General features: G+C 39.2%; 1 pseudogene; it reads right to left on the bottom strand.

The window, feature by feature from the left end:
• Nucleotides 1-5,552: 5,552 nt before the first annotated feature.
• LOC136172168 (craniofacial development protein 2-like) lies at nucleotides 5,553-18,853 on the bottom strand (annotated as a pseudogene).
• Nucleotides 18,854-19,289: the final 436 nt, after the last annotated feature.

Raw genomic sequence — 19,289 nt, 5'->3', positions numbered from 1 at the left:
GGCTACAGATCATGGGGTCACAAAGAGTTGGGCACGACTGAGCAACTACTCATAGCACAGCACAGAAAATAGTATATCTTGTGGTAGAGAAATATTTGTTGAAAGTTCAACAAATGCTTCAATTTCTCTTTTTCTTCTGTTAGATTTGAGTTAGATTAAGTTTAATAAGTTAAAATTAAGTTTAATATGAGTGATTTTGAACTTTAATCTCTGTGCGATACTGTTACGTGAATTCCTACAGTAAGTGTGAAGATAAACTAACTTTTCTTTTAAAATGTGAGAAAAATGTCAATATGATAATAATGTTTAGTTCTGGAAGGCAGGAATATGGAGGATTATTATTTTGTCTTTGTGCTTGTCTCAACCCATTTGGGCTGCTATCACAGGACACCACAGATTGGTAGCTTATAAACAACAGATACTTATTTTTTGCAGTCCTGGGGTCTAGCAGTCCAAGATCAAGGCATCAGCATGGTCACCTTCTGATAGGAACACTCTTTCTGGTTCATAACCAACACCTTCTGGCTGGGTCCTCACTTGGTGAAAGAAGTTAGGGATCTCTCCGGTGTCTCTTTTATTAAGGACACTAATCCTATTCCTTTTTCTTTAATTGAAGTGTAATTGATTTACAATGTTGTGTTAATTTCTGCTGTATAGCAAAGTAGTTCAGTTATATATATATGTATATGTGTGTATATACATACACACACACACACACACACACACACACTTGTTTTAAAAAAGTATTCTAAAAAAAAAAAAAAAAAGTATTCTTTTCCATTATGGTTTGTCACAGGATACTGAACATAGTTCCCTGGGCTGTACAGTAGGACCTTGCTATTTATCCATTCCATACATGATAGCTAACATCTGCTTACATCCACTACCCCCAAACTCCCACTCCACCCCACCCACAACCCACTCTGCTTTGGCGACCACAAATCTGTTCTCTATGTTTGTGAGTCGTTTGTAGATAGGTTCATTTGTGTCATATTTTAGATTCTGCATATAAGTAATAACATGTGATATTTGTCTTTATCTTTCCGATTTGGTTCACTTGGTATGGTAATCTCTAGTTGCACGGACACTAATCCTCTTTTTGGAATCTACGCTATCATGGTTTAAACATCACCCAAAGGCCCTACCTCCTAACACCTCACTCAAGCATCAGGATTTCAACATATGAATTTTGGGGGAGGACACAAACATTCAGGCCATACCATTGCTTCTATATATTTTCCAAAAATTAAATTAACCAATCAAAATGACAGGAATAACCAACATTGCTATTATACATTCCTTCTCTGTTAATACTTTACTTATTCCATGGCACTTTTATGACGATGGTAATAGCAAAGCATTATGTTTTGACACAGAATTCTTCAATCAAAGATGGTTTTTACAGACATACATTTAAAAAGTGTCACTGATTCCAAAATAAATCACTATTCATGTAAAAACTGGCATATACAGATATAAAGATAGAGCAGCAATAATTGTTGTATCTAAGAAATAGACTCTGAGGAGTGCAACCTCAGTCCAGGATAAAGGCAATTGAAATGTCAAGGGATTTCAGAACTCCTATGAAAAATACCCCAGCAATGAAATAAATGACTGGTAGTAAATAACAGAATCAAATATCTAACTAATAACATATACAAGCAAATTTTTCATGCCTCAGGACTCCACTGTATAAACTAGAGATAGAGACTTTTTTTTTTTTTTGGCTAAATAGCATCAGGAGGTAAAGAGAGTGCTGCCTGGTGAAATTCTGGTCCTCAAAGAGAACTCAGCAGTGCAGGGGTGGGTTGGGGGTGGAGGTTAGTGGCACCATCACTTTGAGATTTGTATCAAATGTGGTTCAGAATCTATTCTCTTCCATGAATTAATGGTCTAAATTTTCAATATATTATTTTTAAGACATAATGTTAATTAATATAAAAGGAAATGTAAAAAATATAAAAATTAACCAGCTTAGTTTTTCTTTCATATCCTCATCCACCCACCTTTTACTTTTTCTTTCCCTCTTCCTTTAAAAAAAAACAGGTTTTCTCTTATTCTTCCATTTTTTTTTCCTTGTAGACTCATTTATTCCTCGCTCTTCTCAACCAGTTTCTTCTCCCTCTCTTAAGTAAGGGTGCACATTTTTTTTCTGATTTTCTTTTAATTATTCATCTCTGTAGAAAACTATACTGAAATTATACTGAACTAGTTTAAATGGAACCGCTCTGTAACTTTTTTTTTTTTTTTTTTTTTGCTACAGCAGACTTTTCCTGGAAAACCACTGACATCAATACTGTTGATGGAAAACTGGCTCTGGTGTTGGCCTCCCCGTTCCCCGTCCTCACAGATGCGGTCCAGATGGAACCATGGCTCCTGCTCCTTGCCCCTCTGCAGACTCAGTACCTCCGGTCTGCCGGTCCTCCCCTCCACCTCTAGACCCGCACGCTGCTCTCTCTGGAGCCGCTCGAGTTCTCTCAGCTTTGCTCTCAGTCTCTGCTTTCACTTCCTTCCATTCTTCTCACAGCTGAAAGCTATGGCCCTTTGCAGCTCTGCCGACGGCACTTCAGTAGCTCCCCATTGTGTAACAGGTTGAAGTTCAAATAGCTAACCTTCTCTACGCCTCGTTTTCTTTTGAAGTCATGGTCTGATCCCCTATAGGAAGCAATTTCAGCCCCCCTGAAGCTCCCTGATACTATGCGATTAATAGGTGTATGCCTTTGCTCACACTTTGCCCTTTGCTGGACACTGATTCGTCTTTTAAGATTAAGTTCAAAGGAATACATTTTAAAAACATTTAATCTCACTAGAAGTTGGGGAAGTGAAAACTTTATTTTTTGCCTTCACCACCTAGCATGGAGGATATTTGTTCCCCGACCAGGGATCCAATCCGCACCCTCTGCAGTGGAAACTCAGGAGTCCCACCCTGAACCACCCGGGAAGTCTCTGAAATTTTTAAAAAATAAGTTTTCCCCTTATTTGACAATCAAAATACTATAAGATTTTAAATATTCTACTTCTGGTTACCAGTCCTGTATGAAAGGAGCTTGCAAGTTGCTGCTCCATCCTAAGAACAAATAAAAAATCTGAACTGGCTGAAAAATCCACAGTCCTCTTTGGATCTGTGAAAGAATAGGACACAGAGAACATCAGAGGCCCCAAGATTGGCGAGACAGACAGAAAATACAGCAAGTGGTGGCTTACCAGAGTAGAGACTCGTAAGCAGAAACTGCCAGGGGAACCAGTGCCAGCATCAGTTCAGTTCAGTTCAGTTCAGTCGCTTAGTCAGGTCTAACTCTTTGTGACTCCATGGACTACAGCACGCCAGGCTTCCCTGTCCATTCACTAACTCCCAGAGCTTACCATACTCATGTCCATCGAGTCAGTGATGCCATCCAACCATCTCATCCTCTGTTATCCCCTTCTCCTCCCAACTTTAATCTTTCCCAGCATCAGAGTCTTTTCCAATGAGTCAGTTCTTTGCATCAGGTGGCCAAAGTATTGGAGCTTCAGCTTCAGTATCAGTCCTTCCAATGAACACCCAGGACTGATCTCCTTTAGGATGGACTGGTTGGATCTCTTTGCAATCCAAGGGACTCCCAAGTCTTCTCCAACACTACAGTTCAAAAGCATCAATTCTTCGGTGCTCAGCTTTCTTTATTGTCCAACTCTCACATATACATGACTACTCGTAAAACCATAGCTTTGACTAGATGGACCTTTGTCAGCAAAGTAATGTCTCTGCTTTTTAATATGTTGTCAAGGTTTGTCACAGCTTTTCTTCCAAGGAGCAAGTATCTTTTAGTTTCATGGCTGCAGTCTCCATCTGCAGTGATTCTGGAGCCCCCAAAAATAAAGTCTGTCACTGTTTCCATTGTTTCCCCATCTATTTGCCTTGAAGTGATAGCACTGGATGCCATGATCTTAGTTTTCTGAATATTGAGTTTTAAGCCAACTTTTTCACTCTTCTCTTTCACTTTAATCAAGAGGCTCTTTAGTTCTTCACTTTCTGCCATAAGGGTGGTGTCATTTGTTTATCTGAGGTTGTTGATATTTCTCCCAGTAATCTTGATTCCAGCTTGTGTTTCCTCCAGCCTGCATTTTGCATGATGTATTCTGCACAGAAGTTAAATAACAGGGTGACAATATACAGCCTTGACATACTCCTTACCCAATTTGGAACAAGTCTGTTGCTCCACGTCCAGTTCTAACTTGCTTCTTGACCTGCATACGGATTTCTCAAGAGGCAGGTAAGCTGGTCTGGTATTCCCATCTCTTGAAGAGTTTTCCACGGTTTGTTGTGATCCACACAGTCAAAGGCTGTGGCATAGTCAGTAAAGCAGAAGTAGATGTTTTTCTGGAATTCTCTTCCTTTTTCAATGATCCAATGGATGTTGGCAATCTGATCTCTGGTTCCTCTGCCTTTTCTAAATCCAACTTGAACATCTGGAAGTTCACAGTTCACGTATTGTTGAAGCCTAGCTTGGAGAATTTTGAGCATTACTTTGCTAGTGCATGAGATGAGTACAATTGTGCAATAGTTTGAACATTCTTTGGCATTGCCTTTCTTTGGGATTGGAATGAAAACTGATCTTTTCCAGTCCTGTGGCCACTGCTGAGTTTTCCAAATTGCCTGGCATGTTGAGTGCAGCACTTTCACAGCATCATCTTTTAGGATTTGAAATAGCTCAACTAGAATGCCATCACCTCCACTAGCTTTGTTTGTAGTAATGCTTCCTAAGGCCTGCTTAACTTCACATTCCGGGATGTCTGGCTCCAGGTGAGTGATCACACCATCATGATTATCTGGGTCATGAAGTTATTCTGTGTGTTCTTACCACCTCTTCTTAATATCTTCTGCTTTCTGTTCGGTCCATACTATTTCTATCCTTTATTATGCCCATCTTTGCACTAGGGCTTCCCTAGTGGCTCAGACGGTAAAGCATCTGTCTGCAATGCAGGAGACCCAGGTTTGATCCCTGGGTTGGGACAGATCCCCTGGAGAAGGAAATGGCAGCCCATTCCAGTATTCTTGCCTGGAAAATCCCATGGACCGAGGAGCCTGGTAGGCTACCATCCATGGGGTCACAAAGAGTCGGACACAACTGAGCGACTTCACTTTCACTTTGCATGAAATGTTCCTTTGGTATCTCTAATTTTCTTGAAGAGATCTATAGACTTTCCCATTCTATTGTTTTCCTCTATTTCTTTGCATTGATCACTGAGGAAGGCTTTCTTATCTCTCCTTGCTCTTCTTTGGAACTCTGCATTCAGATGGGTATATCTTTCCTTTTTTCCTTTGCCTTTTGCTTCTCTTCTTTTCTCAGTTATTTGTAAGGCCTCCTCAGACAGCCATTCTGCCTTTTTGCATTTGTTTTTCTTGGGGATGGGCTTGATTCCTGCCTCCTGTACAATGTCACGAACACTCAGTAGACACCTTGGACTACAGTGTCTTCAGGCACTCTGTCTATCAGATCTAAACCCTTGAATCTATTCCTCACTTCCACTGTATAATCGTAAGAGATCTCATTTAGGTCATACCTGGATGGTCTAGTGGTTTTCCCTACTTTCTTCAATTTAAGCCTGAAATTGTCAATATGGAGTTCATGATCTGAGGCACAGTCAGCTCCCGGTCTTATTTTTGCTGACTGTATAGAGATTCTCCATCTTTGGCTGCAAAGAATATAATCAATCTGATTTTGGTATTGACCTTCTGGTGATGTCCATGTGTAGAGTCTTCTCTTGTGTTATTGGAAGGTTTTTGCTATGACCAGCGCGTTCTCTTGGCAAAACTCTGCTAACCTTTGCCCTGTTTCATTCTGTACTCTAAGGCCAAATTTGCCAATTACTCCAGATATTTTTTGACTTGCTACTTTTGCATTCCAGTCCCCTATAATGAAAAGGACATCTTTTTGGGGTGTTATTTCTAGAAGGTCTTGTAGGTCTTCATAGAACCGTTCAACTTCAGCTTCTCCAGCATTACTGGTCAGGGCATAGACTTGGATTACTGTGATATAGAATGACTTGCCTTTGAAACCAACAGAGATCATTCTGTCATTTTTGAGATTGCATCCAAGAACTGCATTTCAGATTCTTTTGTTAACTATGATGGCTACTCCATTTATTCTAAGGGATTCTTGCCCACAGTAGTAGATATAATGGTCATCTGAGTTACATTCACCCATTCCAGTCCATTTTTGTTCACTGATTCCTAAAATGTCGATGTTCACTCTTGCCATCTCCTGTTTGACCACTTCCAATTTGCCTTGATTCATGGACCTAACATTTCAGGTTCCCATGCAATATTGTTCTTTTGGACTTTACTTCCGTCACCAGTCACATCCACAACTGAGTGTTGTTTTTGCTTTGGATCTGTCTCTTCATTCTTTCTGGAGTTATTTCTCCACTGATCTCCAGTAGCAATTGTGCACCTACTGACCTGGGTAGTTCATCTTTCAGTATTCAGTATTCTTGCCTTGAGAACTCCATGAACAGTGCCAGTGTAGGAAAATCTGAATTTAACTGAGAAATTGCTGGAGACACAAAGAGGACAAGTCTGAGAGTTAAAACTCCAGGACCACCCAGGCATTGGGGAGCCTCCATACTTTTGCCTCTAAGAGCTCGATCAGGTAGATTCTCACAATGATTATCAGAGGAAAATCTCCTTGTACTTTTGGCAGAGGAGAGGGAAAGGAATCAGTTTGAAATGCCAGAGTACTCTGTTCTTAACAAGGTCTGTCCTCAGGATAAACTAACTAGAGCCTATCCTAATGGGGTCACAAAGAGTCATATCACTGAACAACAAAAACCTGATGATATTATCAGAGCCCAACTGACCTGGAAAAAGGGATATCGCCAACGCCAACCCACTTTCACCACTTTGTTCCATTTAAAAGGGAAGAAAAAAACTGAGAAACACTTGTGAAGCTCACAGTCCAGAGATATCTGCTCAATAAAAGACTGAGCTTTTCAGTTGAGGCTAGTGATAAAGAACCCTCCTGCCAATGCAGGAGACATAAGAAATGCAGGTTCGATCCCTGGGTTGGGAGGATCTCCTGGAAAAGGGAATGAGTACCACTCCAGTATTCTTGCCTGGAGAATTCCATGGGCAGAGTAGCCTGGTGGGTTACAGTTTACGGGGTCGCAGAGTCCGACAGAACTGACGCTACTGAGCACACACACAATTTTAGGAATACAGAGCGCCCCTCCTCTCCTGCATTTCACCACCACATCACTAAAGGCCTCCTTACACGTCAGGCTCAGTTATCAAGGAAAAAAAAAAAAAAAAATTCAAGGCATATCAAAAGGTAACAAACACAATTTAAAGACATTAGAACAAACAGAGTGAGACATGGTAAGTATGTTGGGGATATTAGAACAGGAATTTAGAAAAACTGTATGTTAAGAGCCCTTGATTTTAACATGTAAGAACAGATTAGCAAAGTAAGCAGAGAAATGAAACTCCTAAGAAAGAACCAAACAGAAATGTTAAAGATGAAAAATACTGCAACAAGAAATGAAGACTTCCTTTGATGAGTTTATTTGTAGACTGGACATGGTTGAGGAAAGAATCTCTGAGTTTGAGGATATCTTCAACAGAAACCTCCCAAACTGAAAAGCAGACAAGAGACTGAAAAAGTAGAAGAGAACATCTAAGGACTGTGGGACAAAAGACGTAACTCACACTTAACAAGAACACCAGAAGAAAAAAAAAAAAAAAAAAAGAACACCAGAAGGAGAAGAAGAAAGAGGTAGAAAAAATATTAGAAGCAATAAAGACTGAGAATTTCCCCCAAATTAATACCAGACAACAAACCACGCATCTGAAAACCTCAGAGAATACCAAGCAGGATAAATGCCTAAAAAACTATATATATGCATGTCAGTCACAGTCAAACCACAAAGAACACTTGAACTCAGTAATAAGAAAACAGACATCTAGACAATGGGAAATTATTCAGCACTAAAAACAGATGAGCTTTCAAATCATCAAAAGAAATGGAGGAACCTTAATGCATATCACTAAGTCAAAGAAACCAATTTGAAAGGGCTGCGTATGGTGTGATTCCAACTACAGTCGCCGGGGCCTACAAAGGGTCGGACACAACTGAGCGACTGAGCACACCTCCTCTAAACTGGCCTTCCCTGGTGGCTCAGCAGTGAAAAATCTGCCTGCAGTACAAGAGACGCGGGTTCGATCCCTGGGTGGGGAAGATCCCCTGGAGAAGGAAATGGCAACCCACTCCAGTATTCTTGCCTGGAGAGTTCCTGGACTGTAGTCCACTGGTGGGTGACTGCCCATGGTGTCGCAAAGAGTCAGACATGGCTGAGTGACTAAACAACAACAAATGCTCTAAATTACACTTATACATTCTCAGAGCTATTCTGAAATTGTAATAAAAATAGCTTACTATTAAACATCTGAAGTTTTATTTTCTTAAAGTATTTATTGCTCACTCAATTAGTTTAACTAATGGCGCTAATCACCACTTGATTTGCATTATAATCTGGTTAATTGTTGTCCTGAAGTTTTCCTCCCAGGGGCGTGACTTTTGCTAATTTCATTATTCATTTCTCAATACCCCTGGAAATAAAATAACCCATGATTTACATCTAGAAATCCTAATGTTCTCTTTGACAAATGATAGTTTCCTAACCACTAAACCTCAAAGAAACCACCTCAGAAAGATCTTTATTTGCTGCTATGCTCTCTCTGTTACTCCCTGCTTCTCTGAAAGCTCTTGTCACCGTGATGGAGCAAGTTTATTTAGTATGCTTTTCAATACTAAATATAGGCATAGAATACAGGCAAACACAGGCACAGAATCTGAACTGTTAAGGTTGGGTGTTGCAGGCGAGATAAGTCAGCCTGCGTTATGGGTTTGGGTCACTGCGGTTTATGGGGCAACTGAGAATCTAGGTATGGCCTGGCCTCTCATCTTGGCAATTTATTCAGGAGTATTCAGGCACTAGGAAGACTGGATTCAAATGATATTTGTGTCCACACGGGAATTATTTCTCTTGAAAGCTTGTTCACTGATCTTGAATTTAGATTCTTTTCATTTTTTTTAGGAATTACCTTTGGGAAATTTCCTGTAGGGTCAGTTTCAGGACAGACATAGGATGGAGAGGAATGGGGGCAGCTGGTCAGCTCTAGGCAGTTCTGAAGGGGGCACAGGACCCAACACTACTGTGTGTGAATACAAATCCCCGGGGAAGAGTCTTATCTGATTGTCCCTTTGGGCAAAGGGAGATGGGAAAAAGAGTTTTTATTCCAGGCTGGAGAGACTAACTCTTGGCATGGCAACAATGAGCAGCTCTAGTCTCCCTTCTTCAACAAGGGCTATTCTAATTATAGGCTGTCTTCTTTACTTCTTTTTTCTTAAATTTTTTGGTTATTTATGTTATTCTTCTGGCCACTGGGTCTTTGTTGCTGCACAAGCCTGTTCTCTGGCTCCAGTGGGCAGGGTTCTGCTCTTCCTTGCCTTACACGGCTTCTCGAGGCCGTGGCGTGTCTTGCTGGGGAGCAGAGGCTCTAGGCGTACAGACTGCAGAAGTTGCGGTGTGTGGGCTCCAGAGCACAGGCTAAGCAGGGATGGTGCATGGGCTTAGTTGTGCTGCGGCATGTGGAATCCTCCCGGATCAGGGATTGAACCCATGGCCCCTGCATTGGCAGGCAGATTCTTATCCACTGTGCCATCAGGGAAGTCCTCTTTACTTCTTCAATGCAAAGCAGCGTTGTCTAATGCAATGTTCTGCCATTAGGACTTGCTTCATAATTTCGCACTGGAAAATGAAAATGTAGGGCCCTTTGCTTTAAAAGGGCTCCCCTGACAACTCAGTTGGTAAAGAATCTGCCTGCAAGGCAGGATATACCTGTTCAATTCCTGGGTCGGGAAGATCCGCTGGAGAAGCGATAGGCTACGCACTCCAGTATTCTTGGGCTTCCCTCGAGGCTCAGCTGGTAAAGAATCCACCTGCGATGCAGGAGACCTGGGTTTGATCTCTGGGTTGGGAAGATCCTCTGGAGAAGGGAAAGGCTACCCACACCAGTACTCTGACCTGGAGAATTCCATGGACTGTATAGTCATGGGCTCACCAAGAGTTGGACACGACTGAGTGACTTTCACTGTGCTTTAAAATTATTAAGAATTTCAAAACAACAACAGCAAAGCTTTAAACCAAACATGGGCCCTTCAAAGCTTGGGGCCCTGTGCAAGGCCATGAAGCTGGTCCCATCTGTCACGATGGAACCATTGAATATGGTAGCCACAGGCCATATGTGGCCTTTATCATGTAATATTGCTAATGCAGCTGTGGAGCTGAATTTTTAAAACTTTAATTAGCTGTAGCTTAAATGACCACATGTGTCTCATGGGTACCATGTTTGACAGCACAACACCTAATAGATTATAAATTATTTGGGGAAAATTACTTAATCCCACTGCTATTTAAGTTTTGTCACCTATAAAATTGATGTAATAATATTACCTACCTCCCAGGTTTATTTTGAGAATTAAGTAAGCTAATTTATCTAGAGCTCTGACAAAAGCTTGTGGCATGTAATAACTATTAGCTTAAACAATAGTTACTATTATTAACTTAATCCAATATATCTTTCAAAGTGTTTCCTTGTCCAGTCCCTAAGTCATGTCCGAATCTTTGCAACCCCGTAAACTGAGCATACCAGGCTCCTCTGTCCTCCACTATCTCCTGCAGTTTGCTCAAATTCATGTTCATTGAGTCAGTGATGTTATCTGAACATCTCATTCTCTGCTGCCCCCTTCTTTTGCGTTCAATCTTTCCCAGCGTTAGGATCTTTCCCAATGAATCACCTCTTCAATAATGTGGCCAAAGTATTTCCTAACCTAGAGCAAATCCAATCAATCACAGTCATCCTATTACCCTTGGCTAAGACCGGTTCAGTGCTGGCTGTAAGCTGAGGTCTGCTTGGTGTTTGGGGAAAGGTAGTTGTAAGTAAATAAATTATAGTTGGTAAATATATCAAATGATATAGAATTTAAAAGAGTAGCTGTAAATAAAAAAGTAGTTGTAAATAAATGTAAATGATAGGTAGTTGTAAATAAATCAAATGATATAGAATTTGATAGAGTAAGAAGTAAAAGCTCTCCAAAGCACACAATTAACACTTTACCTTGTAATATGTGTTAGGGTGCTAGATAAAATACAGGTTGTCCCATTAAATTTGAATTTCAGATAAACAATGAATTATCTTTTCATATAAATATGTCACAAATATTGCATGAAATGTACTAAAAAGTTGTTAATTTGTGATCTGAAATTCAATTTTAATCCCATGTCTGTATTTTTATTTGCTAAATTTGCCAAGCTTAGATATACAGCTTCCTAAACTAATTATACTGTCATTTCTCTGAACTCAGCCAGGCTGGGTTAATTTATAATCCATGTAAGATTTGACACAGAAATTATTGTCTCACTCTCTCTTATGGGTATTGTCCCAAGAACAAAGGGTTGGAGTTCAAGTGCAAGGCATTTCACCTCTCTGGGCCTCATGCGGTTTGCTTCTAAAATGGTTGTCTTAATCCAACTTGATCCAACTGGATCCAACTCCAGGTTGCCCTGGAGGTTTAAAATAATATAGAAGTGGCTCAGTGATAAAGAATCTGCCTGCCAGTGCAGGAGATATGAGTTCAATTTGTGGGTTGGGAAGATCCCCTGGAGGAGGAAATGGCAGCCCACTCCAGGATTCTTGCCTGGAGAATCCCAAGGACAGAGGAACCTGGCAGGCTGCAGTCTGTGGGGCCACAAAGAGTCAGACAAGACTGAGTGACTGAGTATAGCCCAGCACAAAGATTACAGCAGGTGCAAGAGAATCAGACATTCTAGACGGGAATCATCAGGGTTACCGGCAGGGTGAGCTTTAGAAAGTTGCTTAACCGCCAGGTGCTGTGATTTCTCCATCTGTAAGAAGGGGAAATAATTAAAACCCATATCTCTTAGGCTGTTGTGAAAATTAAAGCAGTTAACATACTTAAAGTTCCTAGAACTTTAAGTTTGACACATAGGCAGTGCTCCATAAATGTTACCTCTCACTGCTGTTCCAGCTCCGGTTTTCATTGTCTCTTCAATCTTTAACAAGCATCCCAAGACTCAGAGACTTTACAACATCATATCTGGTTAGGGAAAAATGCTACCTAGAGGAACACTGGGTATGAAATAACTTTTAAATTACATATCTGCTTAGAAATGAATTTACTAATAGTATTTAAGATTACATTAAAAGTATTCGCTTTGAAATTATAGATTCTAAAGTATGCTACTGAAAATTGATACTCTTTTTCTTCAAAGTCGCTCAGTTGTGAGGGACTCTTTGGGACTCCATGGATTATACAGTCTCTAGAACTGTCCAGGCCAGAATACTGGCATGGGTAGCCATTCCCTTTTCCAGGGGATCTTCCCAACCCAGGGAGTGAACCTAGGTCTCTTGCATTGCAGGTAGATTCTTTACTAGCTGAGCCACAAAGGAAGACCAAGAGCACTGGAGTGGGTAGCCTATGCCTTCTCCAGCAGATCTTTCCAACCTAGGAATCGAACTGGGGTCTCCCGTATTACAGGCAGATTTTTTTTTTTTTTTTTTTTTTACCAACTGAGCTCTCAGGGAAGCCCAGGTTATACTTTACTGGCATACAAACTTGCCATTGGCCTTAATAAGTGAATTCTCATCAGAACCTGTTTTTCTACCCAGAAAATGGGCACATTTTGCAATACAAGTTACTACAGAGAAGATTGTGTCTTCAGTGATGGAAGAACTATATAAATAAATGTATTTAAGGAATGAACAGTGTTTATATGTTTATTTTTCTAGTTAGAAGAACTACTAAAAAAAAAAAAGAGCTACAATTCTTTTACTTAACCTTGGGAAAAATCAGATATCAGGACTAAAAAAATTTTGTATAATCAGTAGTTTGGAAAGGCTGCAGTCTTTTGTATGGTTTTCAATAGTTCATATTTCAAGGTTATAAATTCAGCTTTTATTTTCCTTTTATTGGAGTTGGTTCATTTTCTGTAGAGGTTTAATTTGTTGCCAGAGCATCATCACAAATTTGAATAATTATGTATTGAACTGTAGAGTAGAACTGAAACTGGGGTTGATTGAGAGGGTTGGAAACAGAGCAAGCTTTTTCCTACCATAGGAATTACAGATTCCTACGTAGCAAAACACTGCTTGGTACAAGCAAGCATTTTCAATGAATTTAATCTGTTTTGTAAGAAACAGGAAAAGAAAACAACTCCAACAGCAACTCATCTTCACTTATAATTGGGGGTAGCAAACAAAAGTACACCAAGATACCATTTAAAAAAATCTGTCGGGACTTCCCTGGGGGTACAGTGGATAAGAATCCTCCTGCTGGTGCAGGGGACACAAGTTCGATTCCTGGCCCAGGAAGATTCCACGTGCTGCAGAGCAATTAAACCTGTGCTCCACAACTACTGAGCCCACGCTCCCGAGCCTGGGAGCCACAACTATTTCATCCCCACACCTAGAGCCTGTGCTTCACAAGAGACGCCACCACAGTGAGAAGCCCAAGAACTGCGACGAAGAGTAGCCCCTACTTACTTCAATTAGAGAAAGCCCCCAAGCAGCAGCAAAGACCCAGGACAACCAAAAATAATTAAATAAATAATTACCAAAAATTAATAAAATAAGACAGATGATCTATTAGAGTAATAAAGCTCTAAATATTTGACAATGTATTCCATTGGCAAGGCTATGGGGAATAAACTGTCACGATGATGGGAGAATAAACTGTCATATACACACTGTGAGAAAAATTCAGCAACACCTATGAAAATTGCAAATCAAAAGTGCATGTGACATTTGACCCACCAATTCTACTTCTGGGATTTTATCCTACAGGAAAACCTACACTCATATAAAACGATAAGTGCAAAGTTACATTTCAAATTGAAATATAGTTCACATGCCGTAAAATTCACTATTTTAAACTGTATAATTCAGTGATTTCTAGTATATTCCCAAGTTTACACAATCAGTGCCATTGTCTATTTCCAGAACATTCTCATTGGTCCTAAAATATCCTTGCACCCATTAGCAGTCACTTTCCATTCCCCCCACCAGCAGCCCCCAGCAATCACTAATGCACTTCCTGTCTTTACATCTTTTCCTACTCTGGACATTTCATAGAAATGGAATCATACAATATGTGGCCTTTTATGCCTGGCTTCTTTGATTTAGCATAATGTTTGCAAGATTCATCCATGTTATAATATTATTTTTATGGCTGAACAGTATTCCATTATATGGGTATGCCACATTTTGTTTATCCATTCATCATTGATGATATTTGGGTTGTTTCCACGTTTTTACTATTATGAATAATGTCGCTCTTAACATTTAAGTACAAGTTTTCATGTGAATGCATACTATTGAGTGTATGACTGGGAGTAGAATTGCTAGATCACATGTCTTCTCTTATGTTTACCTAAATGGTTACTTCTTACAGTGTTATTTGTAATAGCAAAAACATGTTGGAACAACCAATGTGCTCATGGATAGAGGACTGGTTAAATAAACCAAGTCACATTCACACAGTAGAATGCTGTGCATTTTTAAAAACAAGAGAACAGTCTCTATACTCTAATATGGAAGGATTTTTAAGACATGTTAACTTGAATAAAACATGGTTCCAAAGAGTTTGTGCTCTAGCTTTAGCTTTGGTGTAAGGCAAACATAAAGGAACCTCGAAAAGGTGCACAAAAACCTGAGAGAATTAAGGGCAAGGGGTGAGTGCATTACTTCTAATACACTTTTTAATGACTTCCCTAGTGGCTCAGCAGTAAAAAATCTGCCTGCAATGCAGAAGCCTCAGGAGACACAAGTTCGATCCCTGGGTCAGGGAGATCTCCTGGAGAAGGGAATGGCAACCCACTCCCGTATTTTTGCCTGGAGAACCCCACGGACAGAGGAGCCTGGCGGGCTACAGTCCATAGGGTCACAAAATTCGGACACGACTGAAGCAACTTAGCATGTATACCTCTTAATATTGCTTTCAGTTTTAAACCAGAACATATTATCTACTCAAAATAGACTTTTAAAAGAAATTTTGTAGAATATGCAGTGATGAGAGTCACCATTTGGAGTGTCTCCAAATGACCAATCCAGAAGCAAGTTCTTTTCCAGTAAAGGAGAGGGAGAGAATGGATGTTTGGTAGGTGAAAACAACTCCTGCCACAAGCTTTGTAGGGAGGGTAGCATAGTTGGCAAGAGTGCTGAATGGGGTAACAGAAGCCACACTTTGAATCCAGGCCCAACAGCTTACTGGTTGTGTGACCTTGGAAACTAAAATTCCCTAAGCATCAGATCTCTCATCTGTAAATAAAAAGCAGTTAATGACAGAAAATAATGTTTATAAAACACCTGCCACAAAAGAGGGACTCAGTGAATCACTGTCATTTTACCTGTGATTTGTTAGAGATTTAATAATTTTTAAAAAAGATTTTTTCCTCCTGTTAGTTAGCAAGATGTATTGGAGAAAGAAAAAATACATCATTGATAAAAGCTCATGAGATTATAAATGTATTTTTCAGTTTCATTAATATACAAGGAATGCAATGGTCAGTAATATTGTTTTCAAATGTGAAATGAAATAGAGCTGTATTATAGTATTTACTTTTTCTGCAACACCTTTGATACGTGGACTGCAGAATTTAATAGGTGTTAAATCAAACCCCATTCCCTCTCAATTCACCTGCCCAAATAAAGTAGAAATGAACATATTCCCCACAGGTTTAAGAGTGAAATTTCTAAGATTTGGTCTTTTGAGAAGCCATAAAATAAATCTTGAGGGATCACGACACTCTAGATTAAAATAAATGTGGGAAAGGGGGGATTTCTAATTTTTTTTATGGAAGTGAGGGCAAATAGCAGAGTTGCCAATAATGTGAATTCAACTTTTTCTATTAGGAAGTTTAAAAAGGAGGAAAAACTGAGATGTGTGATAAATTCAGGTCATAATGAGTTTTCACACTCGTCTCAACTCAATGAGTTTACTAGTCAAATGACTTGCCTTTTCCATGATATTTTCACCTCTACCGCTCTCCTTTATAGATTTGCTTCATATGAATTCATTTCTGAAAATGAAAGAGGACAGAAGAAAAAGTGAAAGTTAAAGTAATGACAAAATTTCGGTATTTTCATTGGATTTTAACTTATCATAAGCCAGATTTAATTTTCTCTTCTGAGACAGTGATGACTAGCGTGGTTATTTTTATTAAAGTAAGAATTACTCTTAGGTTTTCCAAACTAGAGTAGACTCAGACGTTATAGGGTCTAACTGTCTTTCCAATGCTTGAAATCATCTTCACAAGCTTACCCCCTCACATCTTTCCACCTCCCTCATCCCTGGCCCATGACCACTGACTTCAAGCGCCAGGACATTCACTCTTTATCAAGACAAGCCAGTCCTGCTATGACAACCAGAAAACTGTATCTATCAGACAGGTCTCTTCCACTCTCAAACTCGCACACACTAATCTGAATTCTCTACTGTAGTTATGCAGAAAAAGCTTAATCCTTTTTCTTCCTGGAAGCCTTTTAAATTGTTTGGAGGCAGACAGTTATTACGTCACCCAATGCCTTATCTCCTGTAGACCAAACATACCTAGTTCCTTTAAATAATTTTTTTTAAGTTTTCAATTGAAAAAAAAAAAAAGTTATGCTATGTTTAAAAACCACTGTTGCAATATAAGTGTGTGTGTGTGTGTGTGTGTGTGTGTGTGTGTGTGTGTGTGTGGTGTGTTACTCTGATGACCTAAATCTTTATTCTTCAATGGCTTCTCCAAGGAATCAGAATTTTTGATGGTCATTGGCCTAAGCTGCCTAGCAAGTTTACCAGAGCCTCACCGAATTGATTTGCCTGCAGAAGGGGAGTTTGGAACCAATGTTAATCATTCCATGGGCAATTAAAGCAAGAGGAACGTGCAGTAAAGGCATCCTACTTACCAAAAAAGGAGATAACCTCAGCCTCCATGCGCCTCTTCTCAGCCTTGGCAAGAGAACAAAATAGTGCTTATCATTCAGACCCGTCTAATGTCTTAGCAACACAGAAAGAACCCAAGGAAAGCCAAATGCTGCCATTTAATTTTTCATGATTTGATTGATACCATGATTCAGTAAATTACTTTTTTGAGGGTTCTTCTCTTTAGGTTTGTTTAAAGCCGAGGACTAAATGTAGCAATAAAAATTTAAATTACTTTGGCTCTTGCCTGAAATGCTCAATATTCCAATCTCACTGCTTCACTGTGGTGCCAGGGAGAGGAGCAGAGATAGTCGACAATGATTCTGCATTACTGATTCACTCTACTCATTAGATTATATTGAAATGTTATGACTTTCTGTGTTCAGCGAGTTATTCCACTTTTGCCTCCAGCCATTTCAAGTAATATTTTGCTACTACGTAGAAAAATACAAAATTATTTGGAGAAAGACTTTCTCATTGTAGATAATAATTTTTAGATAGAAAATTAAGCCCTTTACTAAATAATGTTAAATCATCAAATTACATTTTCATGACTAATTAATCAATATCACTGCAGCTGTTTAGCTATTTTAGTATTGCTGAACTCTAGTAATTGATAGGTTTAATTGTTTTCCTTTGAGTTCAGCAGAAAAAAATAAAATGGAGTCATACATTTTTACTATAAAATATTATCTTGTTAGGAAAAAATTCACTGAATAAAAATACATCTGGGAATATGTTTTTCATAAACATATTCCCAAATGTCATAGTTATGTTAGCACTTCCTACCTCAATTTTCTGCAATTCATCTACTTTAATCAAGACAAAACTAAGTTTTCTCCAGTACAGCCCAATATGGATCTCATGCTGTATGTATCAGGGGTTTTTCTCCTTTTGTTTTTAAGTGAATGCATGGTCAGTGAAACAGACACTAGTTTTTGGCTGAATTATTTATTTGTCTCCTCTATTAAAAGAGATTAAAACAATGGGTTTTTCATACTGATTTGACTGGGGTTTCAAACCTGTGAAGATAGCACATACTCATATCCACCTGAATGCAGTAAAAATGCTACAGTTCATCATGAATATAATAAAAACAAATACAACCTAGTAGAACAGGGCATTATCACCATCTCTTGATTCTTCGGCAGTGTCTTAAAATGATTTTTACCATACTTAAAATGATCAAATTTACTTGTTCTCTCTTACGAATTTGCCCAATTTTCCACGTCAGAAAAATGAAATATGTTAAATTGCTATTCATCCTATTTCTGTCTTTACTCTCAAAGTATCATCTAAATTATTCTTTTATCAACATTTGTGTACTTTTCTGGGTTTATAGCTCCAAATTTTTTTAACGAGTGAACTTTATGGAAGCAGGGTACTCAGTGAGAAATGAGCCTTGGGTGGTTGGGATTCTTGGTGTGGTAATAGGGGTTGAGGAGTAAGGGCCGCAGAGGGAAAAGAAAACAATTAATTAGAAAAAATTATTCAGTAAAGAAGCTTAAAGTCAAAATCTTAATAGGAGCATCTAGAATTATCACTGGCATCAGCCTAGTATTATCATTTATCTTACACATACTTGCCTGTGGTCAAGAATGCTTAGATGTTCCAACTGGGTAGGTGTGCTGCTGGGAGACACTCAAAAGGAGAAAAAGAACTAATATTTATTGCGCACCTATAGGTGACAGGCACTGCGTGGGTACTTTCACATTCCATACCTCATTTGATCACCACAATGATCCACTAAAGTTGGTGTGATTATCCTCATTTTACTGTTGGAGATATTGAAGATGGGAGTAATTAAATAACTCACCCAGAGTTCCACTCATCGTGCAGTACGTAAAACTAATTGCTCTGGCAGCAACATTAGTTAGGGAGAAAGAAGGAACCAAATAAGTCAACATGGATTTAATCTTGTCCTTTTAAATATTGACAGTAGAGTCTCATCTCAGGACTCGACAACCCTAAGACGGTCACATGAGAGGATCTGAAATCAGATGGTTTCCAGAGGTGAATGTCTTGTGTTCATTTTCCCCAGGCTCTTGTTTTAAACCTCTTATACTAGAGGAGACATCTGTTTATTTTTATCTTTCCTATGCCACCTTCCCATGTACATCATGATTATTTAGTAAATATTTGTTAAATTTGATTTAAAATCTTCTTACAGGAGCAACAGGAAACAGTCATTTTATAATAGTGATATAATTACAGTAGTGTCCACCCTGGGATATTTATGCTTGTCAGATAATTGAGGACTCAATTAGA

This window comes from Muntiacus reevesi, chromosome 7, assembly GCF_963930625.1.
Source record: "Muntiacus reevesi chromosome 7, mMunRee1.1, whole genome shotgun sequence".
Lineage (NCBI taxonomy): Eukaryota > Metazoa > Chordata > Mammalia > Artiodactyla > Cervidae > Muntiacus > Muntiacus reevesi.
This window is presented reverse-complemented; position numbering and strand designations above follow the sequence as displayed.